The 27,132-nt window shown below is 45.3% G+C and overlaps 1 protein-coding gene across 1 annotated transcript in view; it reads right to left on the bottom strand.

The window, feature by feature from the left end:
* LOC126416867 (dachshund homolog 2-like) overlaps window positions 1–27,132 on the bottom strand; it is an 879,718-nt gene that overhangs the window by 775,050 nt on the left and 77,536 nt on the right. The window lies entirely within an intron of this gene.

Genomic DNA, 27,132 nt, shown 5'->3' with positions numbered 1-27,132 from the left:
GGTTAACTAAGTTACTCGTGTACAAAAAGTAATTAAATATTGTGTGCCCGCTGGCGTCACATTGTGGGGGAAAAAGCATAAGAAAAGTACAATGTAAATAAATATAACTACAACGTTAGCACTTTGTAGTCATTCCACTTGTACGTATCACTTCTGTTAACATCTTTGGCATCGACTGAACCTGTTTTGGTAGTCTCTGAGGTTAATATTTTGCCATTAAATGTGCAGACATCGTTCCAGATCAGTCTTACTTCATATTTCAAGTTTTCCGACCATTCTTTCAAGGTTATTGCCAGAATGTTCAAGCAGATTAGGGACTGCTCTCTGTGCTAGAAAGGTGCCACTGAATGATGCAGAATTTTGGTCTGGAGACGACCAAATGCTGCGATGGATCCTACACTCATTCAGCCCACAATATAGCACAAGGGTGGAGCAATTATCGTATGGTGATATACGTCTACAGCTGTTGTGGGAAACCTCTTTTTGCTGAATGTAACATGGAAAGATGTTAGTATTTACATATCCTACTGGGAAATCTGTAAAAAAAAGTGTTGCTAGTTTGAGTTTAGGCAGAGGTTACTACTTTCAACAAGACATGGATCCCAAGCATACAGTGGAAATTGCTCGTCTGTGGTTGTTTTACCATGCTGCCCATGTTTTCACGTTTCGAGCACAGAGCGCAGACCTTAAACCACTTGAATACCTTGGCAGTAAGCTTAAAAAATGATCAGAAAACATGAAATATGAAGTAAGACTGCTCTGAAACAATGTCTGCACGTTCAGCGGCAAAACATTACCTCAGAGACTACTAAAATAGGTTCAGTCGATGCCAAAGAGGTTCGCAGAGGTGGTACATACAAGAGGAAGAACTACAAAGTACGAATTTTGTAATTATATTTATTTACATTGTAATTTAGTTTATTCTTTTATACGGAGAGATTATGAAGGCAGCCCCGTACTGTTAACATCCCTGGTTGTTATCTTTAGTTCTGATAAACACATGACTGTCACACATATGCACGTGGTACTTAAATTTAATGTATTTATGACGGAGTTTGTTTGGCTAATTATTGTGACTACCATCTTTAAATACGGCGACTCGATGTGATTAGCGTACTGTGTGTACACACGTCTGGAGATGCTCATTACTGACGGAAACTAATAACCGAGCACATAAAAGAAATTTGTGATCCGTAACTGGAACAAAGAATACATAAACTCCCAGCAGTATTAGCTACAGGTCTAATAGAACATTAGTCTGTCTTAACTCACATCTAGTCCACTGTCTCCTGGGGTAAGAGAGAAATCCTGGCGTAAGTGAGAAGTGGACGTCAGAAAGAAATGCCTGTAGATCAAGGGGTCCAGGGTTTGATTCCTGGCCAGGTTGGGCATTTTCTCTGCCTGGGGACTGGGCGTGTGTGTTGTCCTCATCATTTCATCATCATTCGTGAACGTGGACTGTGTAAAGATTGGAACTTTGTACGGGCGCTGATAACCGTGCAGTTGAGCGCCCCAAAACCAGACATCATCATCATCGTCAGACAGAAAAGAATTTCCTAGGGATAGTGGAAAGAATTACTAGGATGAGAAGCACGAATTATCCTTTTAAGATAATTCTGTGTATCGTCTCGATGGTCACAGCAAACATAAATTCGTTGTAAGGGTACACTTTACAGTGGCCCTAGCGACCAGTACCGCACGGTAGGCACTGACCAGGAGGACGTAGACTGAGATATCGCGTCAGACAGTCGACGTCTCGAGACAGGCGGTCCGTGAGGGTGTGGCATCTTGCGCCGGCGGTGACGGTGACCTCTGTCCCTCTCTCTTGCACACACAGAGAGGCAGAGAGGCAGAAAGGGGCGGAAGACTGGCAGCTGAGCTTTTAACGGCGGCCAGCCAGCCCGGCGGTAACGAGGCAGCGCCCTATACGGTCAGCCGGAGCGCTCGATTTACACGCTCGTGATGCCGCTGCTCGCGCCATGCAAATACCGGCCGCAGATTTACATCGGCCGAGCCGTGCCAGCCGATAATGAGAGCGGCGCTGCATAAAGTGGCTGTGGCTGTGGCCGCCGCGACAAAAACCTGCAGGGGAGCGCGCGGTCTGCGGCCGGGAGACCACCCTTCCCACTGGCGACAGCGGAGTACCGTCATTTCTGCGCAGTCCACAGCGCGACGTTTGGTTTGTAATACACGTTAGCCAGTCGAAGAAAAGGGTGCTGGACACCCTGATACGGTGGTAACACATGAAACAAATGTCAGTCGCGTGTTATACCGGTTGTTGCTGTTGTGCTCTTCTGCCCGAAGACTGGATTCATGTAGCTGTCCACACTAGCCCGACCCGTACAAGCCTCTTAATCTCGGCATAACTACAGCAACCTAAACTTATTTGAACCTTCTTACTGTATTCAACCCTTGGTGTCCCATTTCAATTTTTACCCCCTTCCACTGCCCCCCCCCCCCCCCCAAACACACACAGAGACTCCATTACCAAATTAACCATTCCTTGATACCAGAATGAGATTTTCACTCTGCAGCGGAGTGTGCGCTGATATGAAACCTCCTGGCAGATTAAAACTATGTGCCGGACCGAGACTCGAACTCGAGACCTTTGCCTTCCGCTGCTCATTCTGGAAACATCCCCCAGGCTGTGGCTAAGCCATGTCTTCTCAATATCCTTTCTTCCAGGAGTGCTAGTTCTGCATGGTTCGCAGGAGAGCTTCTGTAAAGTTTGGAAGGTAGGAGACGAGGCACTGGCAGAAGTAAAGCTGCGAGGACGGGACGTGAGTCGTGCTTGGGTAGCTCACTTGGTAGAGCACTTGCCCGCGAAAGGCAAAGGTCCCGAGTTCGAGTCTCGGTCCGGCACACAGTTTTAATCTGCCAGGAAGTTTTATTCCTTGATAGTTTGGGATCAGCCATGTCAACCTCAAAGTTAAAACGTACGCTTAACCACCTTCCACAGCGTAAAAGTACTAAAATTGAAGCCTTTCGAAGGACCAAGCCTTCGCCATCAGAATTACTATACAAGTATCTCTATAATAATAATAATAATCAAGAAGACTTCCTTTTTCAAAACGGGTCATTTTAGCGCTTTCGCCTACAAAATTTAACACTGATTTTAACAGCTTTGATCTCGTATCCATTGTGGATAAAATCAAGTTCTACCAACCTGTTCCTGGACTTGCTGCCTATTGGATCCAGTCCTCCACCAGAAACGGAGGGTGAATATTTGGCAATGCCAACCACTTCGTGCTGGCCAAACGTCAAATGGTTCAAGTGGCTCTGAGCACTATGGGACTTCACTTCTGAGGTCATCAGTCCCCTAGAACCTAGAACTACTTAAACCTAACTAACCTAAGGACATCACACACATCCATGCCCGAGGCAGGATTCAAACCTGCGCCCGTAGCGGTCGCGCGGTTCCGGACTGTAGCGCCTAGAACCGCTCGGCCACCATGGTCGGCGCGCCAAACGTCAGTAAAAAGTTAAACAAACGACAGCCGCAGATCCCAAACAGAAGCCAACAGAGTATACTTCAACAAATGGCCACAAAAACATTTACAATTTTCAGCCCGTCCCTTCTTCTGTCAGGTAGCGCCATAAAGGCTTTCGTTCGCCGCTTCAGTTTAACATGTCTTCATTGGATAGCGGATCTGCTCACCTAATCTTCAGCATCCTTCTTTAGCACCACAGGCCGGCCGGAGCGGCCGAGCGGTTGTAGGCGCTAATGTCTGGAACCGCGCGACCGCTACGGTCGCAGGTTCGAATCCTGCCTCGGGCATGGATGTGTGTGATGTCCTTAGGTTAGTTAGGTTCAAGTAGTTCTAAGTTCTAGGGGACTGATGACCACAGCAGTTGAGTCCCATAGTGCTCAGCGCCATTTGAATTTGTATGCCAGCCTTGATCCCACATAAAAAAAAATACAGGCCACATTTCCGTTGCCACAGTTAGGATTCTTTGATGCCTTAGGATGTATCCTATCAATCAATCCCTTCTTTTAGTCAGTTTATGCCGTAAATTTCTGTTTTCCCAAATACGGTTCAGCGCCTCCTCATTAGGTATTCGATCTACCCATCTTACCTTCAGCACTCTTCTATAGCACCACATTTCAGATCGTGGACAAGATGCACTATTTGCCTAAACGTCTCTGCAATACGACGTAACAGTTGTGACCAGTATGCTGGGCAATAGCCATTCCACCTCACCCTCAGCCCCTCCCTACTACCACCAATGCTCTCTCTCTCTCTGTCTCTGTCTCGTTATCTCGCTCGTCAGCAGTCAAATACCGTACATGTTGTACTGTAACTGATTCTTGTGGCAGTTGTCACCATACAACACTGTGGACAGATAAAGATGTGGCGTCAATTTGTTTGCGCGGTGCGGGGAGCTGTGTAGCCAAGGGCAGTCAGAACATCGCGTGCGGTCGTAACAGACAAGCGGTGCGTCATGTTACGTGTTCCCAGCTCGCCTCCGTTCTGACTGGCGGATACGCGCTACCTAAGCGCGCACGCACCTCTCCACGGTCCAATTACGAATCTCTTACCTCCAGTAAAAACGGACAATGTCTAGGTAACAGAACAATCGTACAGCTCAAAGCACAATCCGTAAAACCGAATCATTTTCGTAACTCTGAGACGTAGAACGTTTAGTAGCTTTAGAATGCGAGTAGAATTAACTACTGCTTTGACTGATAATGAAGGCGAATCACTACTGTCCACTATTTTATAATCACTAGCAATAATGTTACTACTGGTTTTCCATCGGTGCTTATAGGTACATAACGCAACCAGTCTCACTGTTTATGAACTTTATCACATTAATGTGTTTACGATGGGTTTCACCAGTTAATGCTTGTCTTCAGGCATCAACAAATACGACTTAAATACTATTGACAATGATAGGGTGGTTAACCAGATTATTACTAGTTGATTTTCCAGTGTCGAGGGTCTTCGTTAATTCCTCCATATATATATATAAAGTCATTTCATTAGATTATCACTAGTTTGTCGTCCAAATATGTGAATATATATATATATATATATATATATATATATGTGTGTGTGTGTGTGTGTGTGTGTGTGTGTGTGTGTGTGTGTGTCCTATGAAGGGAGGCATCCGAACTTGAACTTCTAGACGACAAACAAGTGTTAATCTAATTAAATGACTTACTAGCTTAAAGATGTTGAAGTGCTTTGTATTCCTTGATGCCTAAAGATGAACAACAGCGGCTCGAAACGCTTCAGAAATAAGTTAATATTATAAAATTAACAGTCCATAAGCAATGAACTCATTGCGGTATTGCACATAAGCTTCACTCTTAACCTTTTTAAGTGCGACATTCTATAGCCCCATGTAACGCGGAAGTATGTCTGCTTGTTTCGTCCATCGTAACTTCACTTTTACCCTGTAAGCGAACGTCACTAATGTTCGTTGCTATAAATTTCTGCGGTCGCACTTGACACGATTAGATACTACGTTCAGGAATATAAACGCTCTTAATGGGACTTCACCTTGCGAATCGTCACTGCCAGTGAGCAATGGGCAAGTGTTGTACTAGGCTCGTTACTGCTCCTCATTTTTCTGACGGTCGTTCGTGTTCATGATACTGCAAAATTAGCTTTAATTTATTTTTCGATTGAAGTGGTTTCAGCAATGTAGCACTCAAAGTGTATATCTGTAAGCCAGTATCTTCCGAAATCACGACGATAGGTACGTGTATATTCCGTGGACCATCCGAACTAGCTGACTTTTCAGACCGAACATGTTAACCAGTTTTACAGCCTCCCAAAAATCTGGCTGAAATTCGTCTAGTAGCACAATCTCTCAGAGACGTAATAGGTCGCGGAGCTACTGTATAAATTTTACCAATTCGCACTATAGGATAGTAATTCCATAAATAAGTTTCCGATCACTTTTACAGCTACCATAGAGTTTATTTTTTAATTTCTTTTTACATTGTAAATGTTCCTTAGAACATGTTTCGAAAATCGCTGATGATGTGATATTGTCATCTGCAGGAATGCACCTTAAGCAAAATTGAGTAACAAAATGATTTGTGATCTACACGAAATTCAGTGCGAAAGTGCTTTGACGAGATGCTTCGTAACTTAAAACAAATCTAGTGAGGCCACACTTGCCCGAAATCGGTCGCTGTAATGAAAGTTATTGCGATTGTTGGAGAACAAACAAGTTTTCAAACAAATCACTCCTGACCGCTAATTCTCACAGGGTTTCTTTTGTCCTATATTGTTCCAAGTTGTTTCACGTCTCCTGCGGCTCTCAGTAATTCCTCTAGTCCTCTTTGCCGTACCATATACCACGTAATGGGTGCCTTGCGTTCGTGAAACACGATACCGAAAATAGGCTGACATAAACCGTTACTGCAGGCAATTGTGAATTCAACTAAAATGATTCAAAATAAGGTAATAATGATTTAATGCAATATTCATCACACTGAGAATACCGTTATACAATTGGCTGCTATTTCCAGTGCCGGTGCACGAAGGAAAATGTATCTACCGCTCAAGAGAAACGTTACGGCTATGCTGCCGAAAGTTCTGAGATTATACCGCGTGTTTACCATTCGACGAAAATTTATGGGTTATTTGACTATCATCATAGCTGTTTTTAACTTCATCATACAGCTGGACTGCGACTTTAATGGGTATTGTACAGGGCTACAGGTGTATCGATGTATTCATAACGGGAGCTATAAAGTGGACCAGCACAATGCAATTTCTATCGCGCCCGTTGGTAAGGACCGACAGAATTCTCAGCTAACTGATACAGTTGCCAATCGTTCATTTAACTAACGCTGCGTTTCAACACATCTTCTACACACGAAATGTTAAAATAAGAGTCTCTCCGCACGGCTTCAGACATTAATAGCCAAATCGCTTCATCAAAGGCAACAGGCGTATTACAGTAGACGACGAATCTGGAATTTACAATTAGTGTGTATTAGCAGTGAGACATGGACTTTTAATGTGAAAATCGTCAAAAAACGGAAGGCTACTCATCGAGCACTAGGTATATATATATATACTGGGTACTGCTTGGAGAGATCGGTAAACAAATACATAGTGAAACACACAATTACGCTGTACTGAAAATGAATTGGAGATGGGGAAGACACACGGCCAGGGGACTGGATGGTCTGTCGACGAAGGAGAAAAGAAAATACGTGCTGTAAGGAGATGGACGATATCAGACGACGGGCAGGAGTAAAACAGATGCGTATATTTCAAGAAGTGCCGGCCGCGGTGGTCTAGCGGTTCTAGGCGCTCAGTCCGGAACCGCGCGACTGCTGCGGTCGCAGGTTCGAATCCTGCCTCGGGCATGGATGTGTGTGATGTCCTTAGGTTAGTTAGGTTTAAGTAGTTATAAGTTCTAGGGGACTGATGACCACAGATGTTAAGTCCCATAGTGCTCAGAGCCATTACCAAGAAGCACTACGAGAAGCCTGGAAGATACCTTTTTTGAGAAGTAGATATCAAAAAACCGTTTAGAGAGAGAAAGGGATGGAGAGGAAAAACAGATTTCGGATGTGACGAATATATTCAACACCACACAGTAGCTTAGCGAAAAGAAAATGCTAAAAAAAGTAATTTGATTTGAAAATTAATCTTAAATTTAACCATGTTGTATGGAAGTTGTTTAGGTCAGCGACTATGTTATAAATTTATGAAATAATTTTTACTGCTTCAGTCACTTTTTACTATTATTTATTGATAGAGGCGTTTCGGCAGCGTGCAGCTATCATCAGGTATATTGAAGTTACATTGGACAAGAAGAGAATAGAAGCTTTCGAAATGTGGTGCTACAGAAGAATGCTGAAGATTAGATGGGCAGATCACATAACGAATGAGGAAGTACTGAATAGGATTGGGGAGAAGAGGAGTTTGTGGCACAACTTGACTAGAAGAAGGGATCGGTTGGTTGGACATGTTCTGAGGCATCAAGGGATCACAAAATTTAGTATTGGAGGGCATCTTGGAGGGTAAAAATCGTAGAGGGAGACCAAGAGATGAAAACACTAAGCAGATTCAGAGGGATGTAGGCTGCAGTACGTACTGGGAGATGAAGAAGCTTGCAGAGGATAGAGTAGCGTGGAGAGCTGCATCAAACCAGTCTCAGGACTGAAGACCACAACAACAACAACAACAACAACATGCGCATTAACCTGGAGTGAGCTGAGGTTAAATGCTGTGGGTGCCACAGAGGTTATGTACCAAAATTTAACACTGTACAGAAAGTATACGCTGAAATTAATGAATCCTTCTGTACAGAGTTACATTTCGGTACATGCTAACGCCTCGTGCTAACACATATTAGTAAAAAGTGGCTGAAGCAGTAAAAATTGTTCTATTTCCTGAAGTACAACAGTTAATAATGTGATAAGTAGATAATATTCATTCTACGGGGAGGACGATTAGATACTTTCAATGGGTGGGAGGATATTCGGGACGAATAGCTCATTTTTACCTCCCGTGTGTGCGCACACAACTCTGTCGAACTCCGGCTCTATTTATTCCGCCTCGTGCATTACGCAGTACAGAGACAGGTAACAGTGCAACGGAAGAAATGTGGGATAGCGGTAGAAGTAAATTACCGACAGCAGCGGTGGCCCAACTATCGGGCCTCATCAGGTTTTAATTCGAGTTTAAACGGCAGCGGGGTCTGCCAGTTCAGTTCCGTCCGTACAAGCGTACCGCTCTCCTTGGCCGCCGGCGCGATAATGTAGAGTTATGGCCGGCATTAAAAGCGTTTAGGCCCGAGCTGCCGCGCGCCAGCTGTCGCGACCGATGCGCAGTGCGCGTGCGCACATCCGCCACCGGCCACCCATCCGTCTCCGTGTCTCTCCGTGCCGCGGCTACCGTGTCTGCGGGCTGTAAAGTCGTGGTCATGTCTTTCTGCTTTCTGCTGGCACCCCGTGGCGGAAACAAAAGCCGGGGAAACAAGTCAAACTGTTAGTAGTGTCATGTGCCCTCCTCTAATGGAGGCACTGTACGTACCAGGCTGCTGTTCCGGACACTGCGGCTGGCTATACTACGATTCCGGTAACATGTACTGGATACTCCACGGAAAATACCCCCCCCCCCCTCCACCAATTCCAAATACATCCAAGTACAAACTGACTGAGTCAGTGAGTATTCATTTTGTACTTCACCACGTGAATATGTACGAAAAGATCGCGTAAGGATTGAAGTATATGGAGGATTCTTATCAGACGAAGCTCTCTGTCCAAGGCTGACGATTTCTCTGTGACGACTGGACCGATAATGTTGATTAGATTGCTAACCTTCGTTGCTTTCTTGGTATTTTTTCCATTTTCTTCGATATAATTCGTTGCGTTTGGTCTGGGCGGACGTCACAAGACATCCGTTCAACTTGATCGTTGATGCCTTGACTCAGTTTTTTTTTTTTTTATTACAGAGAGCACGCAGCCCTCTGACCGAACACGCTGAGCTACCGTGCTGGCTATATTAAACAACAGCCGGCCGGTGTGGCCGTGCGGTTAAAGGCGCTTCAGTCTAGAACCGCGTGACCGCTACGATCGCAGGTTCGATTCCTGCTTCGGGCATGGATGTGTGTGATGTCCTTAGGTTAGTTAGGTTTAAGTAGTTCTAAGTTCTAGGGGACTGATGACCACAGAAGTTAAGTCCCATAGTGCTCAGAGCCATTTGAACAATATTAAACAACATCACTAACTGCAACGAAAAGTGCGGCGTTTTCAATAAAAATACGTTCTCTCCGTGTGTCTCATAAACACTTGTATCATCAGTTTAGCGCACTGTACTATAAACAGGCATGTTGTTGTTGCCGTCATCAATCCAGAGACTGGTCTGATGCAGCTCTCCATGCTACTCTATCGTCTGCAAGCTTCTTCATTTCCGAGGAACTACTGCAACCTACATCCTTCTGAATCTGCTTAGTGTATTCATCTCTTGCTCTCCTTCTACGATTTGTACCCTCCACGCTGCCCTCCAAATGGTTCAAATGGCTCTGAGCACTATGGGACTGAACTGCTGAGGTCATCAGTCCTCTATAACTTAGAACTACTTAAACCTAACTAACCTAAGGACATCCCACACATCCATGCCCGAGGCAGGATTCGTACCTGCAACCGTAGCGGTCGCGCGGTTCCAGAGACTGTAGCGCCTAGAACCGCTCGGCCACACCAGCCAGCACGCTGCCCTCCAATACTAAATTGGTGATCCCTTGATGCCTCAGAACGTGTCCTAGCAACCGATCCCTTCTTTTAGTCAGCTTGCGCCATCGATTCCTCTTCTCCCCAATTCTATTCAGTACTTCCTCATTGGTTACGTGATCTACCCATCTAGTCTTCAGGATTCTTCTGTAGCACCACATTTCAAAAGCTTCTATTCTCTTCTTGTCTACACTATTTATCGTCCATGTTTCGCTTCCATATATGGGTACACTCCATACAAAAACTTTCAGAAAAGACTTCCTGACAAATCTATCATTGATGTTAACAAATGCCTCCTCTTCAGAAACGCTTTCCTTGCCAGAGACAGTCTACATTTTATATCCTGTCTACTTCGACCATCATCAGTTATTTCCCTCCCCAGATAGCAAAACTCATCTACTACTTAAAGTGTCTCATTTCCTAATCTAATTCCCTCAGCATCACCTGATTTAATTCGACTACATCCCATTATCCCAGTTTTGCTATCGTTGATGTTCATCTTATATCCTCCTTTCAAGACACTGTCCATTCCGTTCAGCTGCTCCTCCAGGTCCTTTGTTGTCTCCGATAGAATTAGATGTCGTCATCAAATATCAAAGTTTTTAGTTCTGCCCCATGAATTTTAATTCCTACTGCAAATAAATAGGCACAATAACCGTATGTTCTTACACTGGTAATGAAGTTTTATGCAAGTTTATTTAGCTACCTAATGTCCACATCAACTAATGACGCACTGAAAATTTGAGCAACGTAAGAAAACACAACGAAATGTAATTGCCTGTCTCAGGCTGGAGACGATCGATCAGCAAAGTTTCAGCACTGTCCATACTGACGAAATTTAATAGCTCATGAAAAGATACTGAATCTGATTACTCGTCATCGAGTTCAGATCCCTCCCCTCCCCTTTCCTCTTCCCTTTCATCCTCTACTCCGAGAAAGAGAGTGGGCTATTTGAGATCCTGCCCATTACAGAGACGCTGTTCTTTTCAAACAGGGGCAGGGTGAATCTTAATAAGAAATACACTGTCTGATCAAAAGTATCCAGACATCCCTATATAGGGCTGAATTGTCCACTGGACGTCACAGTAGAGTAGGCTGGTCAATGACAACTCGATGACTTCGAGTATGGACTAGTAACAAATCCGTCAAGAACATTTCGATCGCTCTAAAGCCCTTTCCAACATCGGAAATGATTGAGACGGTGTGATGTTCGGATTGAAGTCCGATTATAAGTAGTAAGGCAGCAGAGGGTAATCAGTCACACTGAATTAAGAATTGGGTCTTGTGAAGCACGTAGCTTTGTTTGCCTCAGGCAACATAACACACTGCTGGCACGTAACCCTCAGAGGCGTCTGCAGGACGTCTGCTTCTGTAGGTTTTCGGTGGCTGCATTGGCGACCCTCCTCGGACCCTGCGTGACTCGACCGCAGCCACGCAACTGCGTGCTTTATGACGTAATACTCCGCAACAGTCGTATTTGTGTAATTGGATGCTTTACATCAGAATGCTGAGCGGGGCCGCAGGCAAATTGTGGCGCCCCTAAGTGGGCCAGATAAAAATGAATTGCAGCCAATCTCGTTTTCCTCTTCCTCCTCCTGCTTCGGCGACCCCTTACTGTAAAGCCAACCTCTCCCTCTCCACCTGCCACTGCGGTTACGTCTGGAAAATTGGAGCTGGCCAGCAACCAGTGAATGGAGACCTGGAGGTTCTCGTGCAGTTCGATACACGTACGCGGCGTGCGTAAGTAATTGGCCCCCACCGCCCTCGCCTTATCTTACGTAAGGCGCCGTGATGCAATGCCGCGATGCTGTTTGAAGAGAGAATATTCCGGCTTTAAGGCTGGGCACATTTAGTAAACAGGTGCCACTGCGTGTTTACCGGAAGATAACTCCTGATATATAGCGGGCGACTGTGAAACTGACGGCATTGTCCTCTGTCATTTTTGTTAAGACATGACTTCCAGCAAGTAGAAACAGCAGAGAATTATCACTACCAGAAATATTACATGTACATTCAACCTTGGTGCCAGTAACCGTGTGCTGCATTCCTGTTCAGGCTTCTGCAGAGACCATTTTTCCCATTTCATCACTACTGTTTCTGCATCGTAAAGTGTGTCTTAACTTCTACCCTCAAATATATTTTGCTCTCTGTTAGGTCTCTATGGTTTGTGAACAAACTCAGTAGTATCCTGTTACAATAGGAAAACACAACTCACGATATCTTGTCATGCGTTATGGGCGTCTTTCGGAAGATGGACTGGACTTTCTTTGATGCATTATTTTTCACCTCTCTCTAATCACGTTGTTTACCCCTCTTGAACAGCTGCGTTTGGGATCATAGATTAAAATTAGAGCGGTTTCGGAGTCGCTAAATTTCGTCATCGGACCCCGTAGCAAGTAGCACGAAGTCATTACTGTTGCAAGTACTTCCTCAGGTGTATGATAGTATATACCACGCAGTATATTAGATATCCTGATAGTACGATGACATCTAGTACGGAACAGTGCATAACAAGTTGATCGCTCAAGTAGCGGGTCAGAACAGAGCAGACAGAGTACCCACCAGAGGCTTTCAACATGGGATTTTCCACATATACAATCCAATGACAGAGAACAAAGAAGTGATATCTGACAGAAAAAGGTCGTACAATTCATTTTTAGATTTCTTGTATGACACATATTTAACTGCCGAACCACGTTATGGACGTACTGTGCTACAGTTCTACCAACGCCACATAATATCTCTACTGAGCGAAGACGCTCAGTGAGCTGTCTTTCAAACGCTTCTTATAGATCTAGATTGGATGTCAAACGGATATCACTACATCTGTTGTGTTGCGAAACAAATATTCAACAGAATCTTTCCTGATATGTGACCATGTCGTTGTTTACCTGTATAGACCAACGTTTCATCCACTGTTGGTTTCTTCAGGTTAGTGTGAAAAGCAAGAAATACACCATCCGGATGGAGCCCACTTAAACAGTGGTCAAAATATAGGTCTAATAAAAGCGTTGAAAGTTTCTTGTCATATATATCGATCTTCAGCTTTTACTATTTTCAGTGTTTGCTAATTCTCGGGCACCTTTTACGATGCAGACAGCTTTTGCTCAATTGGGATGGGTAGTTTGAGCGACGTTCTTTGGCGACCAATGAATCGGCCAGTAATAGCTCAGCATTGCCTGGTTTGGAGCCGGGTGGTCAGTGTTCAAATGAGAACAAAGAGCCGCTTCTTGTTCTTAGTCTGTGTCTTGCCAGGTCGTATGTAGACGGAGAGGTTGGCTGTCGATCGCTGTTGGGGTTTGTATGTGCAAATTTTCAGTGAGACATGCTTGCTGCATTCTCTGGTTAAGAGTTACGAGATGGCGTAAAACACAGCATAACGCAGCTTAGCGTATTATTTCGGCACAAAGAATTCACTTCTGTACTGAGACATTATGAGTGATAGGATTCAATATTCTCTGCGCTGTGTGGTATACAGTGTAGATTTACGTGGGCCAACATTCGGTCTGTTTATACCTCACATCCAAATCAGAATGGTTCAAATGGGTCGCTGATTTCCGTACGCAGTGATGGCACCCGATAACGACCCTGAGGGCTTCAATAGGTTTTACACCAGGAGAAATGGTTCCAATGGCTATGAGCACTATGGGACTTAACATCTGAGGTCATCAGTCCCGTAGAACTTACAACCACTTAAACCTAACTAACCTAAGGACATCACATACATCCATGCCCGAGGCAGGATTCGAACCTGCGGTCGTAGCAGTCGCGCGGTTCCGGACTGAAACGCCTAGAACCGTTCTGCCACCGCGGCCGGCCACCCAAATCATTGGCGAACTATATGAATCTCTTCCTCATTCATTTAACGATTCTTGATACACTGGAAGTCTTTTGAATATTTTGTGGGTAAATTCTTTGTTGCTCAGTGGTACAGAATGCCACGAGGTTCAGGCAGAAAAAAAACTGTGTTCTTCCATGTACCATATTAGCTCTGTTTTTGAGCTGAAATACTCTGTAGCTCGAAAACGATCTCTCTGAATTTATTTTCGTATCTTTGTCACTATGAAACTGATAGCTGAAACTTCGTGATTGTATTTATTATGTTTTGTGCTCAAGGACTTTACAAACCGAATTATACTACAGAGTCTACCATAATTATTTCCCTTCAGCAAAAGTGTTTACTCTTTGAGAGTGGCTTGCATTATCGGAAGTCTTCTATTCAGCAACATTATTAGTAGCGCGTTCGTATCAACATTTCAGGTTTATGAACGTAAGTCTGCATCGAGATCTTCGTGGCACCTAACGATATCTCACGATCCGTGCAGTGTTTATTCTATTATTCAGTTTTTCAATCTTTGTATGGCAAAGTATTTAGGTCATATATGTCAGTCATCTATGCTCACTGCACATGCTTCATATGCAAAATGGGGCATTTAATCATTTCGTAAGTCAAGTGATGAACTTGTTACTAGCAAACTGGATCGTTCAGGAATATTTAAGCTGTACGTTCTTAGATTAAGTGTCGCGGAAAGTGGTGATGTCTGCGTTAAATTATAGCTGGCCGAGGTGGCCGAGCGTTTCTGGGTGCTACAGTCTGGAACCGCGCGACCGCTACGGTCGCAGGTTCGAATCCTGACTCGGGCATGGATGTGTGTGATGTCCTTAGGTCAGTTAGGTTTAAGTAGTTCTAGGGGACTGACGACCTCAGAAGTTAAGTCCCATAGTGCTCAGAGCCATTTGCCCCATTTTTGTGTTAAATTATTCTTAAAATAAAATCAGACAGCGTTAAATAAAAGCATTCATGGGTTACTATTTACGCATTACGAGAGGCTATTTTAATCATGGGCATTTTGTGTAGACATTCTTACTTGTACGGTACTCAGAATTTCAAGAACACGGAGGTAACGTGACGACTCGTTCACATAGCCAGAAAAGCGGAAGCTCGCGTATTGCCACGGCAAGTGCCAAATTGTAAGGTATCCGTGACAAGCACTGTAGCTGTCCGGCTGTTGCTGTTATCACGGCAGTGTAACAGCAGCTAATAATAGCCCCGGCGGGATATCCGAGCAGTGCGCCGCTCGCGAGGCTGACCCCTGCAACAGAACGCAGCGACGGATGAGCTATGTGCAGCCGGGTCGCCGTTTAATTTCTACAGTCGTGCCTCGGCTGCAGCGGCAGCCAGTGTTCTCCGTTAATGAAGGCGTCCGGGACCTCCCAGAGCACGTGCAGGCGGCAGAGTTATGCGCCACGCTCCGCACCGCCGAACAATACAATTAGGAAATATTGAATCGTCCGGGAATCTTACGGCGCGCCGTGGCCGCGATAGACATCTGGGCCCATTACTCGCGGCCGGAACCGCAGGAAATACGCCAGGCTCGCGGCCCAATCGACGCCACCATCTCCCGGATTCCGCCATAAACAGTCGCCGCGATCCGAATTAAGCCCCGGTCTGCGGCGCGACTCTCCTGCGCTTCCTCATCCTGTCCTCCTACTCCTCTACCACCTCCCCCGCCCTTACTCCCCCGCGTACCACCGCCCACCGACTCCTCCTCCTTCTTCTTCCTCCAAGTCTCGCAAATGAAGAGCGCAGCGCCTTTCCCCGGCTGTTGACGATATTTACAGCAGTAATACACCCCCTCCGCCGCGCCTCCCGGCATACATCATACGGGTTTATACAAGCGTCGTGTATATACAGTGGTGAGGAACATAAGTCTTGTGTTAACAAGAGTATAACTCTCGGCGTGGATCTGTTGTTTAATTACTGTACAGCTCCCACACCGTATCTCTCCCTCTCTGCCCCTCTCTTTCCCTTCCGGTAGTACGAAGTCGGCTTCTTCGCATCGCGTGCCTCCTCCTTGAGAAATACCTCGTCGTTGTTTGCCACCGCTTCCCGTACGTTTCTCATATTCCCTCACCCGGAATCTTCCATCGATTTTTGTCAACAAGACACCTTCTTGAAATACGAGGCGTTGGGTAATTACTGTGTTTACTAACTGCTTTTGTACATTGTTTGCCGGCCGGAGTGGTCGTGCGGTTCTAGGCGCTACAGTCTGGAGCCGAGCGACCGTACGGTCGCAGGTTCGAATCCTGCCTCGGGCGTGGATGTGTGTGATGTCGTTAGGTTAGTTAGGTTTAATTAGTTCTAAGTTCTAGGCGACTGATGACCTCAGAAGTTAAGTCTAATAGTGCTCAGAGCCATTTGAACCATTTTGTACATTGTTTGAAGGCGACTGCCAATGTATTTTATAAAATGTATGGCTCGCAGCGGTCTACAGGGTGACAATTACTGAACTACGTGAAAGAAACGTAAATTAGTTACAAAATACGGCGTGCACACGCTTTATTAAACATGTAAACTTTATTCAACATGTAATTATTTGCCAGCCGATGTGACCGAGCGGTTCTAGGCGCTTCAGTCCGGAACCGCGCTGCTCCTACGGTCGCAGGGTCGAATCGTACCTCGGGCAAGGATGTGTGTGATGTCCTTAGGTTAGTTAGGTTTAAGTAGTTTCTAAGTCTAGGAGACTGATAACCTCGCATTTTAAGTCCCATAGTGCTTAGAGCCAAGCCATTTTTGTAATTATTTATGAAGTTTCTGTTTATATCACCTGTTAAAGCATTTTGTAATCTCCTGTCGTAAAGTAATGAAGGGAAGTATTCAAGAAAAAATGGTTCAAATGGCTCTGAGCACTATGGGACTTAACATCTGTGGTCATCAGTCGCCTAGAACTTAGAATTAGTTAAACCTAACTAACCTAAGGACATCACACACATCCATGCCCGAGGTAGGATTCGAACCTGCGACCGCAGCGGTCACGCGGTTCCAGTCTGAAGCGCCTAGAACCGCTCGGCCACACCGTCCGGCAGTATTCAAGAAGAAGACTGAATCAGTCTTCTGATAAGTGCAATCAAAATAAATAAAAAGGAATACTACACAAGCGGTGACCATGACATGCAATGTCTGCATCAAACCAGTGAGACTGGTTAGAAAAGAAAGGAACAACTCGTCGCAGCACTTACTACGCATGTCTCAAAGTAGGACAGCCAAAACAGTTTCACAATACAAACCGGCCAGTCGTCGAATACAGCACCTTCCCTGGAAAAAGATGCCAGTAGAGGAACAGGCGTAAGAGCCTAAAATGCTGATGCTAGTGGCGACACAGCCTTTAATTCCTCCTTTTTCCAAGGATCGCCCTCATTCGTAGCAATATTCGTTTCGAGTCCTGTATGATTACCTATTTCAAACGTCGGGTAAACAAGTCAGAAAGCCACGGCGAAACACCGTCTCCACTACCTCGTTGTGTGAGTGCCATCGTGTGTCGCAGTTTTTGGTCGCCAAGAGTAAGCGCTTACTTCCAGGCTCATTCGCGATCTCGGGCCGGCCGTGGTGGCCGAGCGGTTCTAGGCGCTTCAGTCTGGAACCGCGCGACCACTACGGTCGCAGGTTCGAATCCTACCTCGGGCATGGATGTGTGTGATGTCCTTAGGTTAGTTAGGTTTAAGTAGTTCTAAGTTCTAGGGGACTGATGACCTCAGAAGTTGAGTCCCATAGTGCTCAGAGCCATTTGAATCATCTGAACCATCTCGGTACTGGGCTCCACGACACACTGTCGATGCCTCAACTCGAAAACTCCTACAGAGTCCGCATCGATCTTGCATGTCGCGGGCGACGGCTGTCTAGGTGAATGTTCTCGAATCTGAGTCGAGGCAGCTCTGTACGAGCGAGAGGACCTCGGCCTGCCGGATTTGGAATCCATTCCGCAGTGGTTGAATAACAAGTGCTTTCTCGCCGCGGCGTACTGCGCCGTTTGGGAAATCCGCGTGCCGGGCAGCTGTTGCGCCGCGGGAACACAGAAGTCGGAGCAGTTTGCGTTTCCGGCCGTTTCTCGCAGTCGCTTGTAATCTCGCGCACGCGCCACATCGATTGCGGCACGGCGAGCATTTTAATGCGTCCACAGTCGGCCGGCGCGCACGCCACGGCACTGTAGACGCCGGCCAATCAAGCGGCACGCAGCGAATTCGCAAACAGCCCGCCATGACTTATGCAGCCTGTATGACGCAGCTCCGCTCCTCGAGCCCCCTGCCCGTCAGTCCCTGCCACACCACCCCCTCTTGTACAAACCCGCAGACACGATCTCGCTAAAGGCATCACGCAATGGGTTCTAGAGCTTGTAAAGTCTTCTGACAGATCGGCAACCCTACAGCTTTACGAGTCGTAACAGGCTTTCCACGAGGCGTGCATGCCAAGCCGAAATAGAAGCAACACTTTGAACTTTCTCTAACTCCATGTCTTACGCATAATGGCAACTGATCGCAGTTTCATTTGATTTCATGCAAAAACTTGGACAGGCTCCATTACATGTCTTAAATCATGATTTCAAGGCCGTTCGTTTTTTCGCTGAGTTTGATGGTAATGCTCTATGACCTCAAATGGGCATTCCATGAGGGAAAAGGACAATTTTTTCGTCAAACGTTAGTCAGGAGGATTAGAGAACCGGGATTTGCGTCAGAGGGCAGAATGATCCTACAGCCACCAACATACATCTCGAGTAAGGGTCGCGAATATAGAACGGAATATAGTACGGAAGCATACACACAATAGTTTTTGGTTTGCTCCATTTCCAAGTAGAACAGGACTTGCAATGACTAACAGAGGTACAAGGTACCTTTTGCATACCTTATAATGACTTCCGGAGTCTATTTGTACGAGTATTTAGTTGCAGAAGTGTACAGAACGCTCGATTGGAAATTTGGTGACACTAGTGTACAGATGCTTCTATACATCCATCTTTTTTATTATTTTTTAGATGCGTCGTGAGAATGGTGCTGTTTGGTTTGAGCCGACCGGTGTGGCCGTGCGGTTCTAGGCGCTTCAGTCTGGAACCGCGTGACCGCTACGGTCGCAGGTTCGAATCCTGCCTCGGGCATGGATGTGTGTGATGTCCTTAGGTTAGTTCGGTTTAAGTAGTTCTAAGTTCTAGGGGACTGATGACCTCAGATGTTAAGTCCCATAGTGCTCAGAGCCATTTGAACCATTTTTTTTGTTTGGTTTGAGGACACGGGTGCTCGTTTTAAATGTGCCATTACTTTGAGTCTGATGGGTGGGCTTAGGAGTGACTAAATACTAAGGCGGACTTGATAGTAATTGAATTTGCAGAGCCAGAAGCCACTACATTAACAAAAGAAGTTAAAACGTGTTTCGTACATCTACAGTCATCGTCTAGCATTACGAATCGTTATATCTTTTAACCTCTAATAATGTCGCATTTTACTCAGATCTGGATCTCGAACAGACTGTAGAGGAAGTAATTATAGTAAAATGAAATTGTGGGGGACACATGTAGTTACGCGAATGGATGGTATATGGAAGGAAACTTAATTGCTGGCTTCTAATAGCAAACAACAGAGACGATGATCTAATAGAAGGTGGTTGGAGGATGTTAGAAAACTTGTATGGCCTGTTTATGTACAAGATTGATAGTTCCTTATTTAAAATTTCTGTCACAGTTGCATTTATTTCATTCCGGTGACCAGTTTCGAACTTAGAGGTTCATTGTAAAACCAGACCTCCACCGAACTGCTTATCGAAGCAAAACCTCACCGAAATACTCAGGTAACATAACACAGTCTTACAACAGATATGGTGTTAATCATATTACAGTGTGATATCACATTGTAATACAATTACCACTAGATCTGTTATAAGACTGTGTTGTGTTACCCGAGTACGTCGGTGAGGTTTTCGTTCGATAAGTAATTCTCTGTATGACTGATGGATGGCGAGTATGCTTTCTTGTGGAGCATTGAGGAACTTTCGGGATTAGAGAGAATAACAAAAACAGATAGATTCGCGCAATGAATGTACATTGGTATTTGGACTTAACAAGAAAGTAGAGACGGAAATCGTTAAGGCGAAAGATCTTGTTGCAGCAGGAAATGAAAATTTACTGGTCTGAGGTGTCTCTTACTAGCACTAAGAAACAGCAATAACAGGGGAAAATTTTTTCGCTTAGCGATACATCAAAGTTTAGAGATGACACGAAAACTTTGTTTGGCATTGGAGGAGATGTTTCGTTCAAAAAAATTCGAATTTTGCTGACTAAAGAGACAACAGAAAGTCTAGACAATGAGTAGATAATGCTGTTCCCCACTTAGGGCTGTCAAATATATTTTATTTATTGCGACAGGAATTTCGAGTGTTACTCATCTTCAGCCATTCGTCTGAAACACAAAATGCACACAGCTTTAAATACAGCCGCTGTTCAAAAGTCCAAGCGAATACGAACAGTGTCTACATCGTACAATTACACAAACACACAAAAAAAGACATTTCATATCTAATTGTTAAACAGGACGATACGAACGAGAGGGAATGTGTTACTGTCGTGGTATTTATTTGAGCTTATGTCCAAGTGTGTATTGTATGAAGTGTAACGTCCCCTTAGAAAAGTTAATGAATTACTGTGCTGATAAACATCTTATGTTATTTGATTTTCAAACAGCTGAGCAAAACTGAACGTACTCAGAAATTCACTAAAGTGACACACAATATTTTTAGCTCAACGCAATCGGACTATCAGTAATCCCTACAAAAGAATGTCCCTGAAGACAATAACCTATACCTTTCATGAATTCTTACCTCACAAAAATCTTCGTTACTCGAACTACTGCAATACAGCGAGCGCCAATACTGCCAGCTAAATAAAAGACTCTAAGTACTGAAGGCACTAACTACTGATAGGCATAGTTAACAAATGAAAGATTTTGATAGAGAACAAACAATGTATTTACCTTAATAGTGTTCAAAAGTCAGTTCATGACATCCAGTCTTACAAATTTACTGTCTCTGTCCAGATCATCCGCTCTCAAAACTCCGCCATCTCACTCCCCACATCCAACACTGCTGGCGGCTCACCTCCAACTGCGCAACGCTACGCGCTGTTAACAGCCAACTGCCCAACACTACAATAGCAAATTCCAACAAAGCCACCCAGCCACAGACTGCACACAGCACAGCCAGTGATTTTCATACAGAGCGCTACGTGGCGTTACCAATAAAAAAAACCTAAACAGCCTACATACAGAAGTCTATACCATTGGTGCTGTCTTGGAATTATGCCTGAGTGCACATTTAGGCCCACATTATAGGTTTCTGTTTCAAGATGAGTGACACCCAAAACTGCAATCGCATTAAACAAAAAATGAAATTATTTTAGCAGAAACGACCATATCTTATAGTAACAAGAAGCCTGTCGACCTATCCTACATCCAACTTCCTGATTCGTAAAATAATATCGCACTAAGGATTTCCACAAGCATTTCATGCGAGACCTTGATTATTTTCAAGTATCACGCACCAAATCAGCCTTCATATTTCTTCCCAGATAGTATGGTATTTTCTTGTTTATTTATGGATATTTTCAAGAGTTTCACTGCCCACGTGTTGGCTCTTGTGACGTGCAGTGCACAGGCGTACATGGTTGATGGGTCGTGGGAACCGACAAAACCCGTGACCGCGGGAAACACTGCTAAGTCTCCGCGCAGAGGCTACTAATGCGGCTTTATTAAACGTCTACAAGATAAACACCCCCCGTGAAGGGTTGAACTGCGGGAGTGAGGGGCGGAACGCAGAGGCGGCAGGCCCGGGAAAGAAATGACGTAAAATCCGCGGAATTAAAAACAAAGGGCGGAATCCGCGCTAAAAAGGGGGGGCGGCTGGAGACGCATGTCTTTTTAATTAATTAACTTCCATCCCTCGGAAATAAATGAGTATTTCATATCTTAGACATTCTCCGCGTACAAGTATACAGATCCCCACTGTTCATTCTCGTCTCATAATTAATAACATTTTTGCCGTCTTGCCTGGTCTTAAAAGAGCGTTTTCTTTTCTGCCAGTCCATATAGTCCCCCCCCCCCCCCCCCTTCTCGCGCTTCCATCTCCCCGACCCCAAAGAAATTTGTAATCTTCCGTGATTAAATCGTATTACAAGTAAAAACATTAATAACTTCGGAAAATTAATTCTCAGATGTTCCCTTTTCCTTGGCATTTCCGGAGTTCGTTTAATGAGCGGAAATTGCTAATTTCTTATTTCTTCAGAGAGGAGCACTCTTTTGCTAAGGAACACACCCGTCGGACTGCTCGCAGCGATATTTTGGGATGTTTGCATACAAGTTTGTTGCTGAGAAAGTAAATATTTATTCTTCGGCTATCGAATATATACATCACCGTCAGCACACCCCTTTATAATCATAATGAATCAACAGGGACCATACTAAATGATCATTTTTTATGTGACATCGTCGTGGACTTACATAGTGAGATTTTGCATCAGGATCGAAATTATCAGTTAGCGAATGCCAGTCTCATTCAATGGTAACTCTAAATTTGTATATTATCTCTTTCTACACGCCAGTCTAGGCGATTGTCAGATATGTGAGGTTGTTTCCCTAACCCAGCTTCGGAGAAACATCTCACTTCACCCACAGAAACGGAAAAAATTACGAAACCCAGGATGGCCAAGTGCTCACAATGTGCATATTTTGACAATGTTAATAATACCATAAAAGATAGAGGTCCACTTGTGATCTGTCACTTCTTTAGCTAGTTTCTCTAAACTACTGTTGCTAGTAAGACATGTTTGTGTGGTTTTAGTTCGATGTCGAATGGAAATTTTTTTTCGTGTTCTGTGGCATCATGCGATCCACAGCTATTCGGTTATTCAACAAGTCACAACACAATCCCCAGAATTCGGTTAAAAAGTTAAAATAAACAACTACTGCGTACAGTTCCTACATATAACACAAAGAATCAGACACAAGAAAGTATTTCTACATATATTTGAAACGCGAAGTGGTTTATCACGCACATTTTTCACTCCTACTGCAAACCTGTCGAAAATGAAACATGCAGAAATGAATTACATTATATTATACGTTTCTCAGTCGGCACTAGGGTGATCTGCAGGAGCATTATGTAGGATCAGTGTTTTGAAAGTGAAAACAAGTTCACTTGATCAACTTACTTCCACAACAATTGAAGTAAATCTAATATTTTTTTCGTGCTGGTGGTATTGCGATCAGCAGTTACTATTCTTTGTACACGAGAGAAAGCAAATTGAAACATCAGTTTCCCATTCTATGGCAACTATTTTTATGTTAGAAAATGGTATAATTCACAGGATTGTCATCATCTTTTTCAAAAGTTTATGGTCTACATACACAATCATCTATTTATTGGGGGAGATGGTGTACGAAATCACTGTGTCTCTTTCAGGCGATAATGTCATATCTACATACAGATTAATCTTTAGCTTTCGGAAGTCGACTCATAATCAGAAGATATATCAGAATTTCACTTCAGAACAAATACTCAATAATAATTATCAATGTACTTATTTAAATGAATTTTATCCATAATGAATGCTATTGACTGCGTGGCGTGCCTTTAAAGGGAACAGATGAAGTAATTCCGCTAACAGTCACTTTTTAGGTGTGTTATTTTAGAACATAGCTGGTTATTTAAAAAGTAGCTAGTCCCTGGCTTATACCCATCTCCAGATGATTAAATTCAGTTTTGCCCTTACCAAATTCATTGCTGTAGTTTAATATGGATCGATTTTCCAAATGATAATTCCGTATTAGACTGCAGAGGAGCATCACATTTCTATATTACCACATAATTCCACTTAATATATATACTCGCCAAAACTGTTGCGTGTTGCTACGATGTGCCTTATCACCTACACGGTACTGTTTAGCCGGCCGGAGTGACCGAGCGGTTCTAGGCGCTACAGTCTGGAACCGCGCGACCGCTACGGTCGCCGGTTCGAATCCTGCCTCGGGCATGGGTGTGTGTGAAGTCCTTAGGTTAGTTAGGTTTAAGTAGTTCTAAGTTCTAGGAGACTGATGACCACAGCAGTTAAGTCCCATAGTGCTCAGAGCCATTTGAACCATTCGGTACTGTTTATTTACTTATACACATTCGTTTTAATCAATAGATGTACCACTTATGTAAAGTACTGGCTGTATGACATGTGGACTAGACACTAACGTATAGATTAAAACAAAACCATGTGATATACTTAGTATATTGTAATAAGGTGTTTATTGTTCAGGTACAGCTTCGTCTACGTCTACGTATGAAGCACCCCATCAGATATAATAATACACGAATAAGAACCTATACATAATGTCACGTTCAGGGTTTCCGTTCGCCGTTGTATAGAATCTGACGATGTTAATCGATTTTAGTCATTGGCTGTTAGTTATATCATAGGGTAAGAGCACATAAACAGTTTGACAATGCCGGTAATAGCCGAACCGCACAGCTTCCCTGTAATCGAAAATCTAGCCCGGCCACTTGCGCAGGTATACATTTGACCCTGAGGGGAGATCGCAGAAGAAAAAGCCAACGGAGGAGAAATTAATCGAATTATGCCCCGCGCACAGCGCACCGGATACGTGCAGGTACGGCGGAGCGAGGGGGAGTATAATTCGCCAAAACACAGCCGGGCCTAACTGCGAGTAATGGCACGAGACGTACTGCCTTCCAGTGGGAGGATCGCAGAAGACACACACCGCGCCCAGAACGCGCCGCTCCGGGCGGAACCCATCGCCCTCCCTCGCCGAAGAATGTCTTTATAACAGCCATCATTAGCCGCTAAATCATTAGGAAAAGGCTAAACGTACAAATGGCCGGGCAATTGGACTGGAAAGCTACGTCCCTAACTAATAGCGCTCCTATAAAAGCCGGCGCATTCCGGTCGGCCATCGGACGGGGCGGAGGGACAACCCCCATAATGATACGGATCGCTCGCGCGCGCAGTGCGCTCCCACGGCGTGTAGCCGCGCTGGCGTGGTCACGTCCCGCCGCTATGCCCCCTCTCTACCCACCCGCCGAGCTGGACGGGAATCTCGTGGCCCGAGTGAGTGTCCAGTCACTTTCCGGCGTCCGTTTCTCAGATGTCGTGCTGAGAAAATCGCAGTTTGGTTTTTCCTACGTTTTTATACGTTCGTTTTCCAGACATTACATGCTGCATGTGTCAAACGGACGTCCGGCCGGAGTGGCCGAGCGGTTCTAGGCGCTACAGTCTGGAACCGCGCGACCACTACGGTCGCAGGTTCGAATCCGCCTCGGGCATGGATGTGTGTGATGTCCTTAGGTTAGTTAGGTTTAAGTACACTCCTGGAAATTGAAATAAGAACACCGTGAATTCATTGTCCCAGGAAGGGGAAACTTTATTGACACATTCCTGGGGTCAGATACATCACATGATCACACTGACAGAACCACAGGCACATAGACACAGGCAACAGAGCATGCACAATGTCGGCACTAGTACATTGTATATCCACCTTTCGCAGCAGTGCAGGCTGCTATTCTCTCATGGAGACGATCGTAGAGATGCTGGATGTAGTCCTGTGGAACGGCTTGCCATGCCATTTCCACCTGGCGCCTCAGTTGGACCAGCGTTCGTGCTGGACGTGCAGACCGCGTGAGACGACGCTTCATCCAGTCCCAAACATGCTCAATGGGGGACAGATCCGGAGATCTTGCTGGCCAGGGTAGTTGACTTACACCTTCTAGAGCACGTTGGGTGGCACGGGATACATGCGGACGTGCATTATCCTGTTGGAACAGCAAGTTCCCTTGCCAGTCTAGGAATGGTAGAAAGATGGGTTCGATGACGGTTTGGATGTACCGTGCACTATTCAGTGTCCCCTCGACGATCACCAGTGGTGTACGGCCAGTGTAGGTGATCGCTCCCCAAACCATGATGCCGGGTGTTGGCCCTGTGTGCCTCGGTCGTATGCAGTCCTGATTGTGGCGCTCACCTGCACGGCGCCAAACACGCATACGACCATCATTGGCACCAAGGCAGAAGCGACTCTCATCGCTGAAGACGACACGTCTCCATTCGTCCCTCCATTCACGCCTGTCGCGACACCACTGGAGGCGGGCTGCACGATGTTGGGGCGTGAGCGGAAGACGGCCTAACGGTGTGCGGGACCGTAGCCCAGCTTCATGGAGACGGTTGCGAATGGTCCTCGGCGATACCCCAGGAGCAACAGTGTCCCTAATTTGCTGGGAAGTGGCGGTGCGGTCCCCTACGGCACTGCGTAGGATCCAACGGTCTTGGCGTGCATCCGTGCGTCACTGCGGTCCGGTCCTAGGTCGACGGGCACGTTCACCTTCCGCCGACCACTGGCGACAACATCGATGTACTGTGGAGACCTCACGCCCCACGTGTTGAGCAATTCGGCGGTACGTCCACCCGGCCTCCCGCATGCCCACTATACGCCCTCGCTCAAAGTCCGTCAACTGCACATACGGTTCACGTCCACGCTGTCGCGGCATGCTACCAGTGTTAAAGACTGCGATGGAGCTCCGTATGCCACGGCAAACTGGCTGACACTGACTGCGGCGGTGCACAAATGCTGCGCAGCTAGCGCCAATCGACGGCCAACACCGCGGTTACTGGTGTGTCCGCTGTGCTGTGCGTGTGATCATTGCTTGTACTGCCCTCTCGCAGTGTCCGGAGCAAGTATGGTGGGTCTGACACACCGGTGTCAATGTGTTCTTTTTTCCATTTCCAGGAGTGTAGTTCTAAATCTAGGGGACAAATGACCTCGTCTGGTAAGACCCATAGTGCTTAGAGCCATTACTTTCCGGGCAACTCTCTTACATACTAACATCGGCACATTCATTCGATTTGTGGAGTTTGACGTATAACAAGGTCGAAGATACTCGAAATTCTGATAAAATTAGGAATACGCAAGACAGATAATATACAATATTTTTAAGAATCAAGAGGGAGCAAGAAGAATGGATGACGAAGTACGAAGGGCTCGGATTGAGAAGGGCGCAAGACGGGGGTGCAGTCTATCGTCACTGCTATTAAATATGCACGTCGAAAAAGAGATGA

This window comes from Schistocerca serialis, chromosome 8 (assembly GCF_023864345.2).
Source record: "Schistocerca serialis cubense isolate TAMUIC-IGC-003099 chromosome 8, iqSchSeri2.2, whole genome shotgun sequence".
Lineage (NCBI taxonomy): Eukaryota > Metazoa > Arthropoda > Insecta > Orthoptera > Acrididae > Schistocerca > Schistocerca serialis.
This window is presented reverse-complemented; position numbering and strand designations above follow the sequence as displayed.